We start from the raw sequence: 12,311 nt of genomic DNA, 5'->3' as shown, positions 1-12,311 counted from the left end.
CGAGTATACGAACATATGTATGGTGTAATTCGATTAAAAACCTGATATTGTTATCACATTTTCAACGTTCTGATAAAAGAACGTTTCTCAGTTGTTGATTGCTTAATCACGACAGTCGTATCACGTTACGGTGGTGGAGAAATTTCAATGTTCTATATAACACACACCCGTGAAACTTTTCTACGGTAAGTGTTGAAATACCTTCGCGAACCTCTAGATTTTCAGTAATCTGAAAGTGTCCAAATGTATGTACCAATGCATACATAAAGTATTCTGTAACGAATTCTATCTTGGCCTACGGGAAAATCAGTTGAGATGGGTGGAAGCGTGTGCGTTGTGTGGTAACGACGAGTGGGCGGACACGTATCCGATACCGATAGAACAATTCGAATCTTCGCTAACCGAATCTCGTCGATAGAGAACTGCGTTTATCGCAACTTCCTCCGTAGCTTGGTACAAAAGTTCCCCTTTATTAGAATCACAAAAATGCCAAATATAAACCAAGTGAACGTTCCCATCTTGACATTGTTTTAAACGCGATGAGGAGTATCAGAATCGAGGTTTCTCGAGTTTCGCAACGTCCGGTATTCCGGAACGGTCGAACGAGGGTTTTCCTCGATCGACGCTCGCGAAGAGGAACACGAGGCCAGTGAATAGACTTAAAGAGTCGCGGTTGCACGCACACCGCTCCGAATGATAACGAGAGAAGTAGAAGCGGAACGTTGGCGGAATAACGATCGTTTTCCGTGCAATCGTATCTTCGTGTGCCCTCTCCGGACAAAACTTATTCCGGTGTGGTCACCTCTGACGTAAACGTGCTCTCTGCCACTCGATAAGAATTCTGACGCCGCGCATTCACAGCCACGGACGAGGGAAAGGGGAAGCCTAACGCGAAGGGGAAAGGGGCCAACCAACGGAATCGGATATCGATACGAGCAGTAAAGATTACGAAACTGAACTACGCTAATAGCAAATCGTCCATGCAATAATCTTCGACTACCAGATAAACTAAATTACATACCTACGTCATGTTTTTCCTTTGTAATGACTAAATTCGATGTTTATGCAAATTTATATTTTAACAAATGTAACTAGAGGAATGGTGCGAACCTATGCGTATTCGGCTGGACTCGAAATTCAGCGAACGGGACTTTAAATAGGATGTTTGTATCGGTAAATTTTGTAAAAATAAGCCAAGGGATAGAAAATTAGAATTTAAATGAAGCAACATTTAATCTAGAGAACGTAGCAAAAATAATCGGTAAGCTGCTAAAATTTTTAAGCGATTTTACACAGCTGTAACACGTGGTATAATGGCGTATTTCGATACGAAGTGAATTCGGACGGTCTCATTCAGTCGCAACGATGTGTAGCGGCTTGACGCTAATCGCGTGCCACGTGTAGCACACGGTAACGCGTTTAAGCGAATAGTAATTTAGACGAGTGCGGGACAGAAGGTGAAGAAGGGTAAAAAGAGTATGTTAAAGTTTGCACGGATTCCTTTCATTTTACTCGTGTCGGTAGAATCTGAAAAGACCTGTTGCGCGTGCTGCTTTTCGTCGTTTCCTTTCATGACGATGCGTGGATGTGGACACGCGAGCTCACGACGATTTCCTGCGAATGCACATATATGTACACGTACGTTACACAGGTATTTACGCAACTAAGCATTCGAGCTTGGCGCAGGTGGCGCTATGACGCAAACGATTTATTGCTTATTCGCCGTCTGCCTGATATCGAAACCGTCGTCTTTAATACAAAAAATAACGGGCCTTCGTTGTTTAATTTCGTCTATCAATTTTGCAAGCGAACGCGCCTAATCGCGGTCGAACTTTCGTTATCGTTGTGAAATTTGAAGCGATGTATGGACTGCGGCGAAAGTAATAATACGCATACGTTTTGTCGTTATAAATAAATATGCAAATACCTGATGTTATTTTCAGTTTGCCGTAGGCTTTGAACTTTTACGTCGTAATTTTACTCTTGTTTCAATATTTTGAGTTTTTAATATTTTAATGTTTTGTCGATAGACCGGAAACGTTTAAGCAAATTCACATTTTTGTGAATATTGGTCAAGAAATGCAGTCTAAATAATGGTTTGTTTCACCTATCACGTATTATCGCGAGTACGTTGCCTTGAATATTTTATACATTTATGTATTTTTTTTACATTATATTAGAAATATTTGCATCTAAATTTCTCGTAAATACATCAACGTTCACAGTCTAATTATTACTTACCATTATAAAATTATTATCGTAGATAGTCCAAAGACTTCTACAAAGTGCTGTATATGCGATTAGCTTCGATTTGTGAGCGGTCTCCGCGCTAATGCTTGGAACAACGCAGCAATAGAGTAGCAGTGACGTCAAGGAGAGAAATCGAAATGTATATGTACGAGCGTAGAAGATTCGCACGGAAGATTCGAGTGCGTTGACCCAGTTCTAGAACGAGCGAAAGATAAACTTCTGGATTAACCAACTGGGCAATGAATTCGACATTTTTTCTTCCCCTGTCTCTTCTTCCGATGATCTGAACTCTTTGTCGCTTCAACTCGCTCGAACGACTGTATGAATCGACGAGGTCTCGATCGCCCAATTATTCGCGTTTAATTACGCGCGGATAATAATCGCGGGATATCGTGGAATCAATAACGAATATCACGTCGGCTGATTTTCACACGCTGAAATAACGGAGTCGCTATCCTCCGCTGGTAATAAACAGGAGGACTAAGCGGCTTGTTAACGTTTCAGCGAGCACTCGTAAAACATTTACCCACGAATGTTACTATCGTGGCTATCGAGGAAACTGGGGTTCGTTAACCTTTCATAAATCGTGTTCGCCAAACCCTGTCTAGGAAAAAGTATACATCGTGAGTCGAAATTCGTGGTATAAGCAAGGTTCTTTGAACAGTTATCTTGGCCATTGGTGTTGTAACCATCCTTCTTTTCTCTTACCCCGTGGAATATTTAACGGATCGTGTAAAAAGATAAAGAAGCAACGATTAGTTGATAGGTGAGTTTATCCTCGAACCTTGAACGGTGAACTGAATTGTTGCGGGAAACGTGTGGGAAAAAGTATTTACTACGAGGCGAACGAAGAGTTTGCGGTTCATTCATGGCGAGTATCTGAATGACGGGAGAAAGAGGGAACGACGATCTATGCACAAGACGTGGTGCGCAAGGGACACGCACACCGCCATAGATGTACGCGTGTGCTGCAACGGCTTAAATAAATGGACTGATTCATACGTGAGCATCCTCTGATCGCGCGTACCTCGTTCTCGTCCTTTCGGTTTTCTCCAAATATTTCCATCATCCACGAGATTACCGCGAATACCGAAATTATCGAATTAGATTCCTGTGCTGTTTATAAGGCAGCGCTATTCCGCACTCCTAAAATATACTGGATACTATTTCGAATCGAGTTTTATAAAAGATTCGATCAACGGATTAATAAATAATAATAATAATAATACATTCGCGACCCACCTCGTTATAAAATAGGTACAACGAATTCTAAACGGAGAAAAATCTAAAATCTGTAAGATTCGACGATCTACCTATCTAAGTTTTTGAAGCTGTACTACTTAAACCTATTAATTAATCAGAAATTTGTTAAGCTATTCTGTCCCCTTTTCTTAAAGCGTCCTATCTACCACCTGAGAAAATGTTGTATGTCGATCGATCGTCGTTGATGTTTTATCATATTCTTTGTGCCAGATCTTTGTCGTTCTTTATTCGGTTTCGAACATACATACGGTATTGTTACAAGAAAATATGTATATAAAAATACGTAGGAAAGAACGAAAATAATACATATATTCGACCGCGTATTGTGTCTCTTCCCAATCCAGCAGATATGAACGTGCATTATGAAACAACCCATATGTAAACTACCCACACATCCGATACTAGCGTTTAGATAAATGATGCTTGTAAAAACCTCTAGCGATGGCGCATTGTAAAGCGAGCGGGTTGTAAAACACATAGCTAAGGCGGTCGTAAAACGCAGCAAGAACTTGCTAAATAAAGCACGAACCGAAGACGCGTGTAAGTATGTACGTATATACGTCGACTACTGTTTCTCCGTCTTTGGCAGCTTCCATGTACACGAATATTTCCTTAATCATTATCGTCGTTGCTATATACCGACGCTTCATTCATTTTCTAAGAAAACTATCGAAGAACGCTAGAGATGATACGAGTTTTCTCAGTTTCATATTATCTATCGACAGAGTTGTTTTTTTTAAATAATTTATTCTTAACATTACTATTGACGCACGAGCAAAGTATATCACTTTGTACATAAAAATTGTAATACGTTCAGATATTGGGATATTCGGGAAATGGAAGTTTGGTTTTACCGTATTTTGGCCATGTAAAGTCAATAGAACTTTTCCACTCAGCTGATAAAAGCTTTTGGCTTGAAATTCGGAAATTGAGAACCTCTGCACTTCGAAGAAGTTCCCACGCTGCGCTTCGAGTCGCACACAGCTATGTCACGTCTAAGTAGATACGTACCCGACGCTCAGTGGCCGGACCAACCGATAGAACTTGGTTGATTGGCCGATCCGTGAGCCGATTACGAGAGAACAAGCACGCTTGCTCGCGTACAGATCTATCGAGCGTCCTTGCGTTCGGCTGATCGCGATATCATCGAGTTCGGTGAATCTATAATCAGTCGATATGGATTACATCTGGACCAGAGTTCTCGTTACGGCAAATTTTGTCCATCGCGAGGAAAATTTGAAAAGAAATAACACTCTGGTGTTGTTTTATTCGACTCAAAGTGTCGTTGTCTCCTAGATTTCTAACAACTAGACTATAAAAGACTGCGGATTTTTGTGCATTTATGGAAAATCGTACGATATGGAAAATACAGTACTCGTTACGATATTTAATAGGTGAAAGAAATCTCCGTCTAGGTCCTACTCTTTTAATTATTTTCATAAAAATATGAATTCATCATCGATATCCGTAATCTAGTAATAAGAATTCGAATGGTAACGATACTCCGAACTAGATCCAACTCTCTGGAATATATTCATCGTGACGTCCACCTCGATGTAACGTCATCCACGGAACGAATGAATTCTTCATTCGCACGCATCTCATCGTCGCTGTTAACGATAATCGTTGCTTTATCCCGACTAAAATTTAGTTCACGTGTCGGTCACGAGTCGGGAAAATCGCATGACTCGACACTCGCTGTCGCGTGTTTCGCAGTTGCTGCAAGTCGCAGATTCTTAGATGAGAATCTTCGATATCTGGTGGATAACGAGCAGCGGGAAGAATCGTAAAAGAAAAAAGGAAGGGACTAGCGAGGACTAGTGAGTCACTTGGGCGGAACATTCTATATACGTGCGAATGGAAGGAGACGGAAGCAGAGGAGCTAGAAGAAAGGGAGAGGGATGGAAGGCGACGAAGAGGGAGAAATATTCTCGCCGCGTGAGTGCGCGAGAGCGGCACGGACAGCCAAAGTTGAACGAACCCACGCGCGACCCGAAGCTTGCTAATTTTTTAAAGACCCAACGCCGATTGGTGCTACCTACCGCTATCGACGACGATCGGCGAACGACCGACGACCTACTTGCTATTCGTTGTCTCTTACACCTCCGACGTGGTCGTTCCTTTTCTCTGCCTTCCCCTCTCTTCGTTGTTCCGCTTCAAAGAATCGCCGCGAACCAGCGAAAGAAATTCAATTCTTTTGGCCAACGCGTTCCCACGATCGTACGCGATCGATGCGATTTCTTTCATACGACTTTAGCAGGACCATCATATCGGTCGAAGATAAAATTTCGTAGAGAGAGAATTCAGAGTACGATGGATGGTAGAACCATTTTACATGTACAGTGGAAATGTTCTATCTGTCTACCGTTTCGAAACAACCGAGGAAACCGAACACTTATTAGCTTTGGTGCCCATTTTTCTTCCTTCAAAGTTGAAATATTCAATCGTTATTCGACGACAGACCGTATTACATATTACTTGGAAGGTCGAAGCACGGAGAATATCAAATACTTGGAAGCACGTACCTTGAGAAACGATGAAACGATAGCGCTAAACTTTCGCGAAAAATCTATCGTTGGTTATCGTGGTGTCGTATCGACGTGGATAGTAGCCGAAAAAGATCGGTGCCGACGAGGTTGGGGCGCGATAAACGAACGCTAGTAGTCTGTTTACACCGAACGAGTTCACAGCCGGTGTAATTCCGGCACGTGTAAAACTCTCAAGGACGAGGCGTGTCTCGGGACGCGTTACGCAAGCGAAAAACCGAAGCGATGCGAGAAACGCCTCGCGTTTCTCTAATTAGCTGGCCGGTAGTGTTTCAGCGATAGGGTAGGCGAGATGAGATCAGACGAAACGGGACGAGACGAAAAGACGAACAGCGAGAAAATGAAGGAGAGAATGAGAAAAAAAAAGGTTCATCGGATGGGAGAGAAGGGTGTGCAGTTTCGTAGAGTCACGTAATCGCAACGCACGTGCGTAGGAGCCCGCAAGAATTCGCGCACGCGTTAATCGCATGACGTCAACGCGCGTCTCGGAACAGCTGACCGCATTCCACGATAATTGTTTTGCATAACCGCGTGCTACCGAGGCGTCGATTCCTCGCGAAAGAGGGCAACCAGCACTTTTCACCAGTCCATTCGATGATTCGCTCTCTCTAGTAGAAAAAGAGAGAAAAGAAAACACGGAGGATGGTCGGAGCAACGATTTCGCGAATAAGCGACGGGGAAGGAGACGGAGGTGAGATCCGTGGAACGCGTCGTCACGCGAGAAGAACGCTTGGAAGGGAGAAAATTTGAAAGGGGCCTCATCGTCGTAGATCCGCGTGGTGGGGATCCTCTAGATCTGCGACGGCCCTGTCCGGTCGTCGATAGTTTCGCGGCCAGCGCGTTGGCTTTTAAAGTTTAAAGAGCCAATCGCGAGGACGGTGCTGTTGATGGCGCTGGCGATACAGGGAGTAGCGGAGTAGTAAAGTAGCAGCGTTTAGGCATGTCAGGGGTTCTCAAACGAAATGCTCGGTACGATCGCGAGGTTCACGGCACAGCCAAACGGACTTTTAAACGCCTTATAGAGTTTGCGAGCTTCGAACGCGAGAGAGACGCGCGTGTCGAGGGACGAGACGACTCGCCGTTCACGATGAGCTTAAGGAATGCTACGGGAAAAGGAGCAACGAGAATATCTACGCCATATAAGGTCCTGCTTACCGGTGCGGTTGGCTTGCCTCCCAAGTCCCGTACGAGTAACGCGCGTTCACGCAGCTCGAGAAATCTACGACTTCCGTCCGAGCGATTGAACACAGGGTCTTGAAGCTGTTTTCACGGCCTGAATTGCCACGTTTAACGTTGTATCGCGTTACAGTATTATACTCATCACCGTCGCGTCTAACGCCGTTTGCGGCTTTTGGACGAGAGCCGTGTCACGACGTGTCGCGACGTGGCTTTCGCCCGAAAGCCTCAAACGGCGTTAGACGCAGCAATGTCGAATATAACGACGTTAAGCGCAATCGAACACTGGCTTTCCTTTTTTGCGCAGAGAAACGAACCAAGGATGACGGTTTTCAGAATTTTCTGACGCGAAACGTACAATATATTATATATACATAGCACATAGTTGTCGCGTGATAATCGCGTTAGCAGAGAAACAACGACACAGAGCCACTAACAGTAGCGAGAGTTTCACTCGATAGACACGGCGACATCGAGATAACGGCGACGTCGGTGCGCTGCTTTCGCGATAACCTATGTCGCTGGAATCCATTTTGCAACTAGTTCGATCGAGAAAGCCGAGAATCTGAATAAGTACATCCTTGACGTAATCGTCAATCGTAGATAGATTAATCAATGAGAAGCTGGATTTTCTCGAGATGGTTGACGTCGCGAGAGGTTAGGGTACGGCGTAATCCGAGACACAGTTCCAAAGATTGGTCATGCGGCTGGATCTCTCGTTCGCTGGTGAAACGCTATCGCGCTGGACTCTGAACCGAAACTACTCGGTTACTTAACGGTGAGCGGGAAGAAACGGGAAAAAAAAGAAAGAAATAAGTGTAAATCATGGTGCGCTATCGTTCTTAATATTTCTCATTTACATCCTTATTCATTCAGTTGCGGAATAAACGGTGCGCAGGCAGCTCGAGCGGATAAAGTCGAATTTACGATTACGCGATAACGCTTGGTCGGAATGAAGGAAGACGATACGTCGGTGCATTTCAATAACGCTAACGTTACTGCCACCGACTCGATATCGCGACGCCGTTCGTTCGATAAAGCGACGCTCCCCGCGGCCCATCCGGCTCGTGTATTCCCACTCGCGCGAAAACCGTCTTTTTCGTCGGCCGATAGCGAACGTTCCTTTTCTCGTCCAGGGTTACAAGTGCATTCGCACGGGAGGAGCGTACGTTGCCATGATAGAACACGCAGAAGCGAACAAAGCTCGTTTTGCATATACGTGGCGGCACCGATACATACGTATACTCGGCACAGAGTACATATGTACAGCAAGCGCAGCAGACCGTCTCGTCTCGTCGTGGCTCAGACCTTAATGACGTCATTATCTCTAATTAGAATTCCCATAGTGGCAGCGGCCGTCTCTACCGGCACCCCGTTACACCTACTGCAGCTACTGTTCCCCTCGTCGGCCGTCCTACGTGCCGAGAAGAAAAAGCAGATACCCGTTGAAAAACGCGGAAGACGATCGCCTCCGTCTCTCGCGACACGACTATGCCCGGATTTTTCTTTTCCGCCGGTTCGGTGCGGCGACTTCGAATTTCCCCTTCAGACGCGATATACAACTCGCGATTCTGTGTTATCGTACGAATTTTTGCACGCAGTTCGAAGCACGTCGAATCGTTCGTGCGTTCGAACGGATCGAACACGATGATCTGCAATTAATTTCTTCGTCGCATTCGTTTAAAAAGAAACATAGGTGTCGCGACACGTCGACCCAACTACCGTTGATCGACGAGCTTCCTCGTTTCCGCGTATTTACGCTCTTTCGACGTTTCAAAGGCGTGTACGCTCGCGCGAACACGCACACGCGTCTTGAATAATACTCGCGTAACAGGGTGTCGCGGTGACACAACTCCGCTCGGCTGATTTTGTTTCTCTCGAGTGACAATGCGCCGCGAGCAACAGAGACACCGCGACGAGAATGAAAGAACAAATGCGCACCGAGCAGACAGAAAGGAAAGGGTGAAAGAGACAGAACGAGAAACGCGTACGACCAAAGTCATGCGCGACCGGCCTGTGTGTGTAAGTATGTATGCACGATTCCGCGGCCCTTCCGCCGCCGTTACCGCTGTTACCGCCGTCACCGTCGTCACCGCCGGCGACCGGCACGAACTTCCACCACCACCATCCAGTCATCGTTGCTCCCACCCCCGCTTCGGCCTCCTTGTACCTCTCTTTTTCTCTCCACTGTATCTCGCGACTTCTCGCATCGTTTGTTCTTTCTTCGCGCTGAAATCGTGACGTCAGGCCAGATACCTGTTGCATGCGATGCGTTAGGCACAGAGCGAGAAGCGTTGGTGCGTTCAACGATGGTGCGATCGAATGGAAGTAGACGGAGACGAGGAGCGATCGAACGAAATTCGTCGACGGTCGAAAATTCTAAGACTTCTCGAGCGACGTGTGCGATCGGAGATTTACGTTTCTATTTAGAGCCGAAACTGTATTAGGTTGTCCAATAGGAGTTGGAACGATTCAAGTTATTCTATAGGAATTCTGTAAAATTGAAATAGACGATCTGGTGAAAAAAGAGAAAAGATCACAAGGGATCGCTGATCGATTATTAAACGGTAACTTTTTATTTTCATCGGTTATTGAAAAACGGCTATTCATCAACGAGTAACCTAACAAAAGCAACAGAACTTGCGTAAAATTTCGCTCGCCAATTTTCTTCTAGCGAATTCTTATTCTTTCTGAAAAACTTTAAACGTTTCGCCTAGAAGGATTTAGTTGAAGAATTTTTAAAGATTTTTGGAAGCCTGATACAGTAATAAAAACCAGTCGTCCAATTTGCGCACGGAGAAAAAGAGGCGTGATAGGAACTCGGCGAGAGTTCTCGAGCGTGTAAAAGCTCGCGAAGGAAGAAAAGAACGGGCGAGAACAGCTCGAGCGTCTATCGCGAATGGCGGAAGAAGCGGCAGTAGCGAATGCGGTCACTGTCTTCCTGTAAAGATCGGAATCAACGAAAATAGACGAAGCTCGGAGCTGGCTTGTTTGGAAGCGTGCCAATGATGCGACGAGGCGCCGCAGAAAAACTTGTACAGGGCAGCTCGTAGAAGTTTGTCCGATCCTTTCACGGCAGGATGGTACTTGCACGTCGCCGCTGCTTCGTGACCGAGCACGCGTCTGACCGCAAACGGATCATTCTACTGCGAGATTGTTCGTTGGGGCCCGCGATCCATTATCGTACCCGAATTATTTCGGGCCATTAGCGGTATCGGGACCGTTTTGTTGCTCGAATAGGATGGAAAAAAACCGATCGTACTCGTCTTTGCGGGTAAAATGGATATACGAACGTGTCCACGTTCGCGGCCCCGCGGTCTCGCAATTTAGAAAAGAAATTATCGCTTCTAGAATTGATAAAAGGCAAATAGACATACGGGCAACGATAAACAGGGACAACGTTCTCGATGACTTCCTCCCCAGTGACTCTCTTTTTATCACGTTTCCTCGTTGCTTTTAATGCACGCGGAAATGCAAGGAATTTTGTTGAAAGTCGGAGCAATAATTGGATTCATTAATGGGTGAACGATCGCTAGAGTAAAAGAAGACGAGACTTAACGGGACTGCTACCATAAAGCAGTTCTATTTTTCAAAAATTTGACCCACTACAGGTACGCGTTCGAACGCGTTATAAATTCATTGCCAATCGATATTCGTGGTAATAAACTTCCGCGCTTTTCAATACGAAACCTATGCTTTTCTTCCCTCTCTCATTAATAAATACAGATCGAGTATCGAAGCGTCGTTATCGGTGCAAACCTGCGAATTCGGTTTCGAGGCGATTGGCGTTCGTTGTACGATTAGAGGCGCAAGAACGGGGTTGAGAACCGCGGTCTTAGAACGTCGGCCGTGTCGGTACATAAATAGAACGGTGGACCTTAACGCGCACTTTTGCGTCTTTATGTAACTTGGCCAAATTTATGGTCGTTATCTATTTAATAATACGCGGATTTACTTGCGCCATTTGCCAACATCAAACGATCCTACGTACACGCGTGCACGGCTGCGCACGTGCGCACATACGCGGCCAGCGTAAATTTCGCGTGAGTGCGTTCACCTTCTCGATTCCATCGCTCTTTCTTTACGGACTCGAGTGCCGAGCTGTTAATTCTTCTCGGTCGAGCGAATCGCCGACCGAATATTACGACTTGATCGAGGATTCCTCGCTCGAACAACGATGTACCGTCTTTTCGTTGGAAAACTCGTCGTTTACAGTTTACCAATTTGACGAGGAACGAAAAAGACAAGCGACAAGGTACGATCAGCTAACGAGGGTACCGGCGAATTTGCCGCTGAAGGAAAACAGGGATGAAACGTGTCGTTCGACACGTGGCTAGGGGATGCGACGAGACACGCGCCGCGACGTAAATGCAAAGCGTTTGTTGCGATTTGCGCGCGAATCGCCCGTACGAAATCGGAGGAAATATGCAAGTACATTCCAGCGATATCGACGCGGCATCGGTAACGGCGTTCTATTTCGCATCGTTCTATTTATGCGGCGTGAACTGTACGAAACGTTGCGACGACAGTGTGCGCCTTTAATCGCCTTCGTTTTGTCCAACTTTCTCTCGTTCGTTAATTTTTAACGATTCGATCCTTTAAAAAAAAAAAAAAAAGAAAAAAGAAAAAAAAGGAAAGAGAAAAGGAAAAGTAACTCATGTTCTCATTGCTGCACGTACCTTTTTTTCCTTTGAAAATCGGAGAATCGTCGAAGTCCGGTAACTAGCGTGAACGGATAAAAGTGTCTTTTAAGATGATCGGAAAATATCGATGCGAGGCATCGATTCGAAAAATCGAACGATCCAGGAAAAAGAGAAAAGTCTCGATTGATATCGGCAAGTCGGTCGAGAAGAAATTCATTTTTTTGATCGAGCGTGTAGGTAGATGAGACGGCACACATACACATCCACACACACACAGACGAAGCACTGGCTGGTCGAAGCTCGAGTGACGCGAATTCACAAGCTGTCAAACATAAACGTAAACGACCGACCGGCAGACGGACGAGGACTGACTAGGGCAGTCGATCGCTCGTGGATTCCCTGTTCTATCTCTCTCTTTCTCCCCTTCCCCCTG

At 45.5% G+C, this 12,311-nt stretch overlaps 1 long non-coding RNA gene across 1 annotated transcript in view; it reads right to left on the bottom strand.

The window, feature by feature from the left end:
- Positions 1-12,311, bottom strand: part of LOC110119854 — a 30,639-nt gene extending 18,328 nt beyond the window's left edge. Inside the window, exon 1 of the long non-coding RNA XR_002308365.2 lies at positions 11,915-12,311. This is a non-coding gene — a long non-coding RNA (uncharacterized LOC110119854). The remainder of the gene's footprint in view (positions 1-11,914) is intronic.

Source organism: Bombus terrestris, chromosome 14, assembly GCF_910591885.1.
Source record: "Bombus terrestris chromosome 14, iyBomTerr1.2, whole genome shotgun sequence".
Classification (NCBI taxonomy): Eukaryota; Metazoa; Arthropoda; class Insecta; order Hymenoptera; family Apidae; genus Bombus; species Bombus terrestris.
The sequence above is the reverse complement of the archived record's forward strand: the minus strand, read 5'-3'. Positions and strand labels throughout refer to the sequence as shown.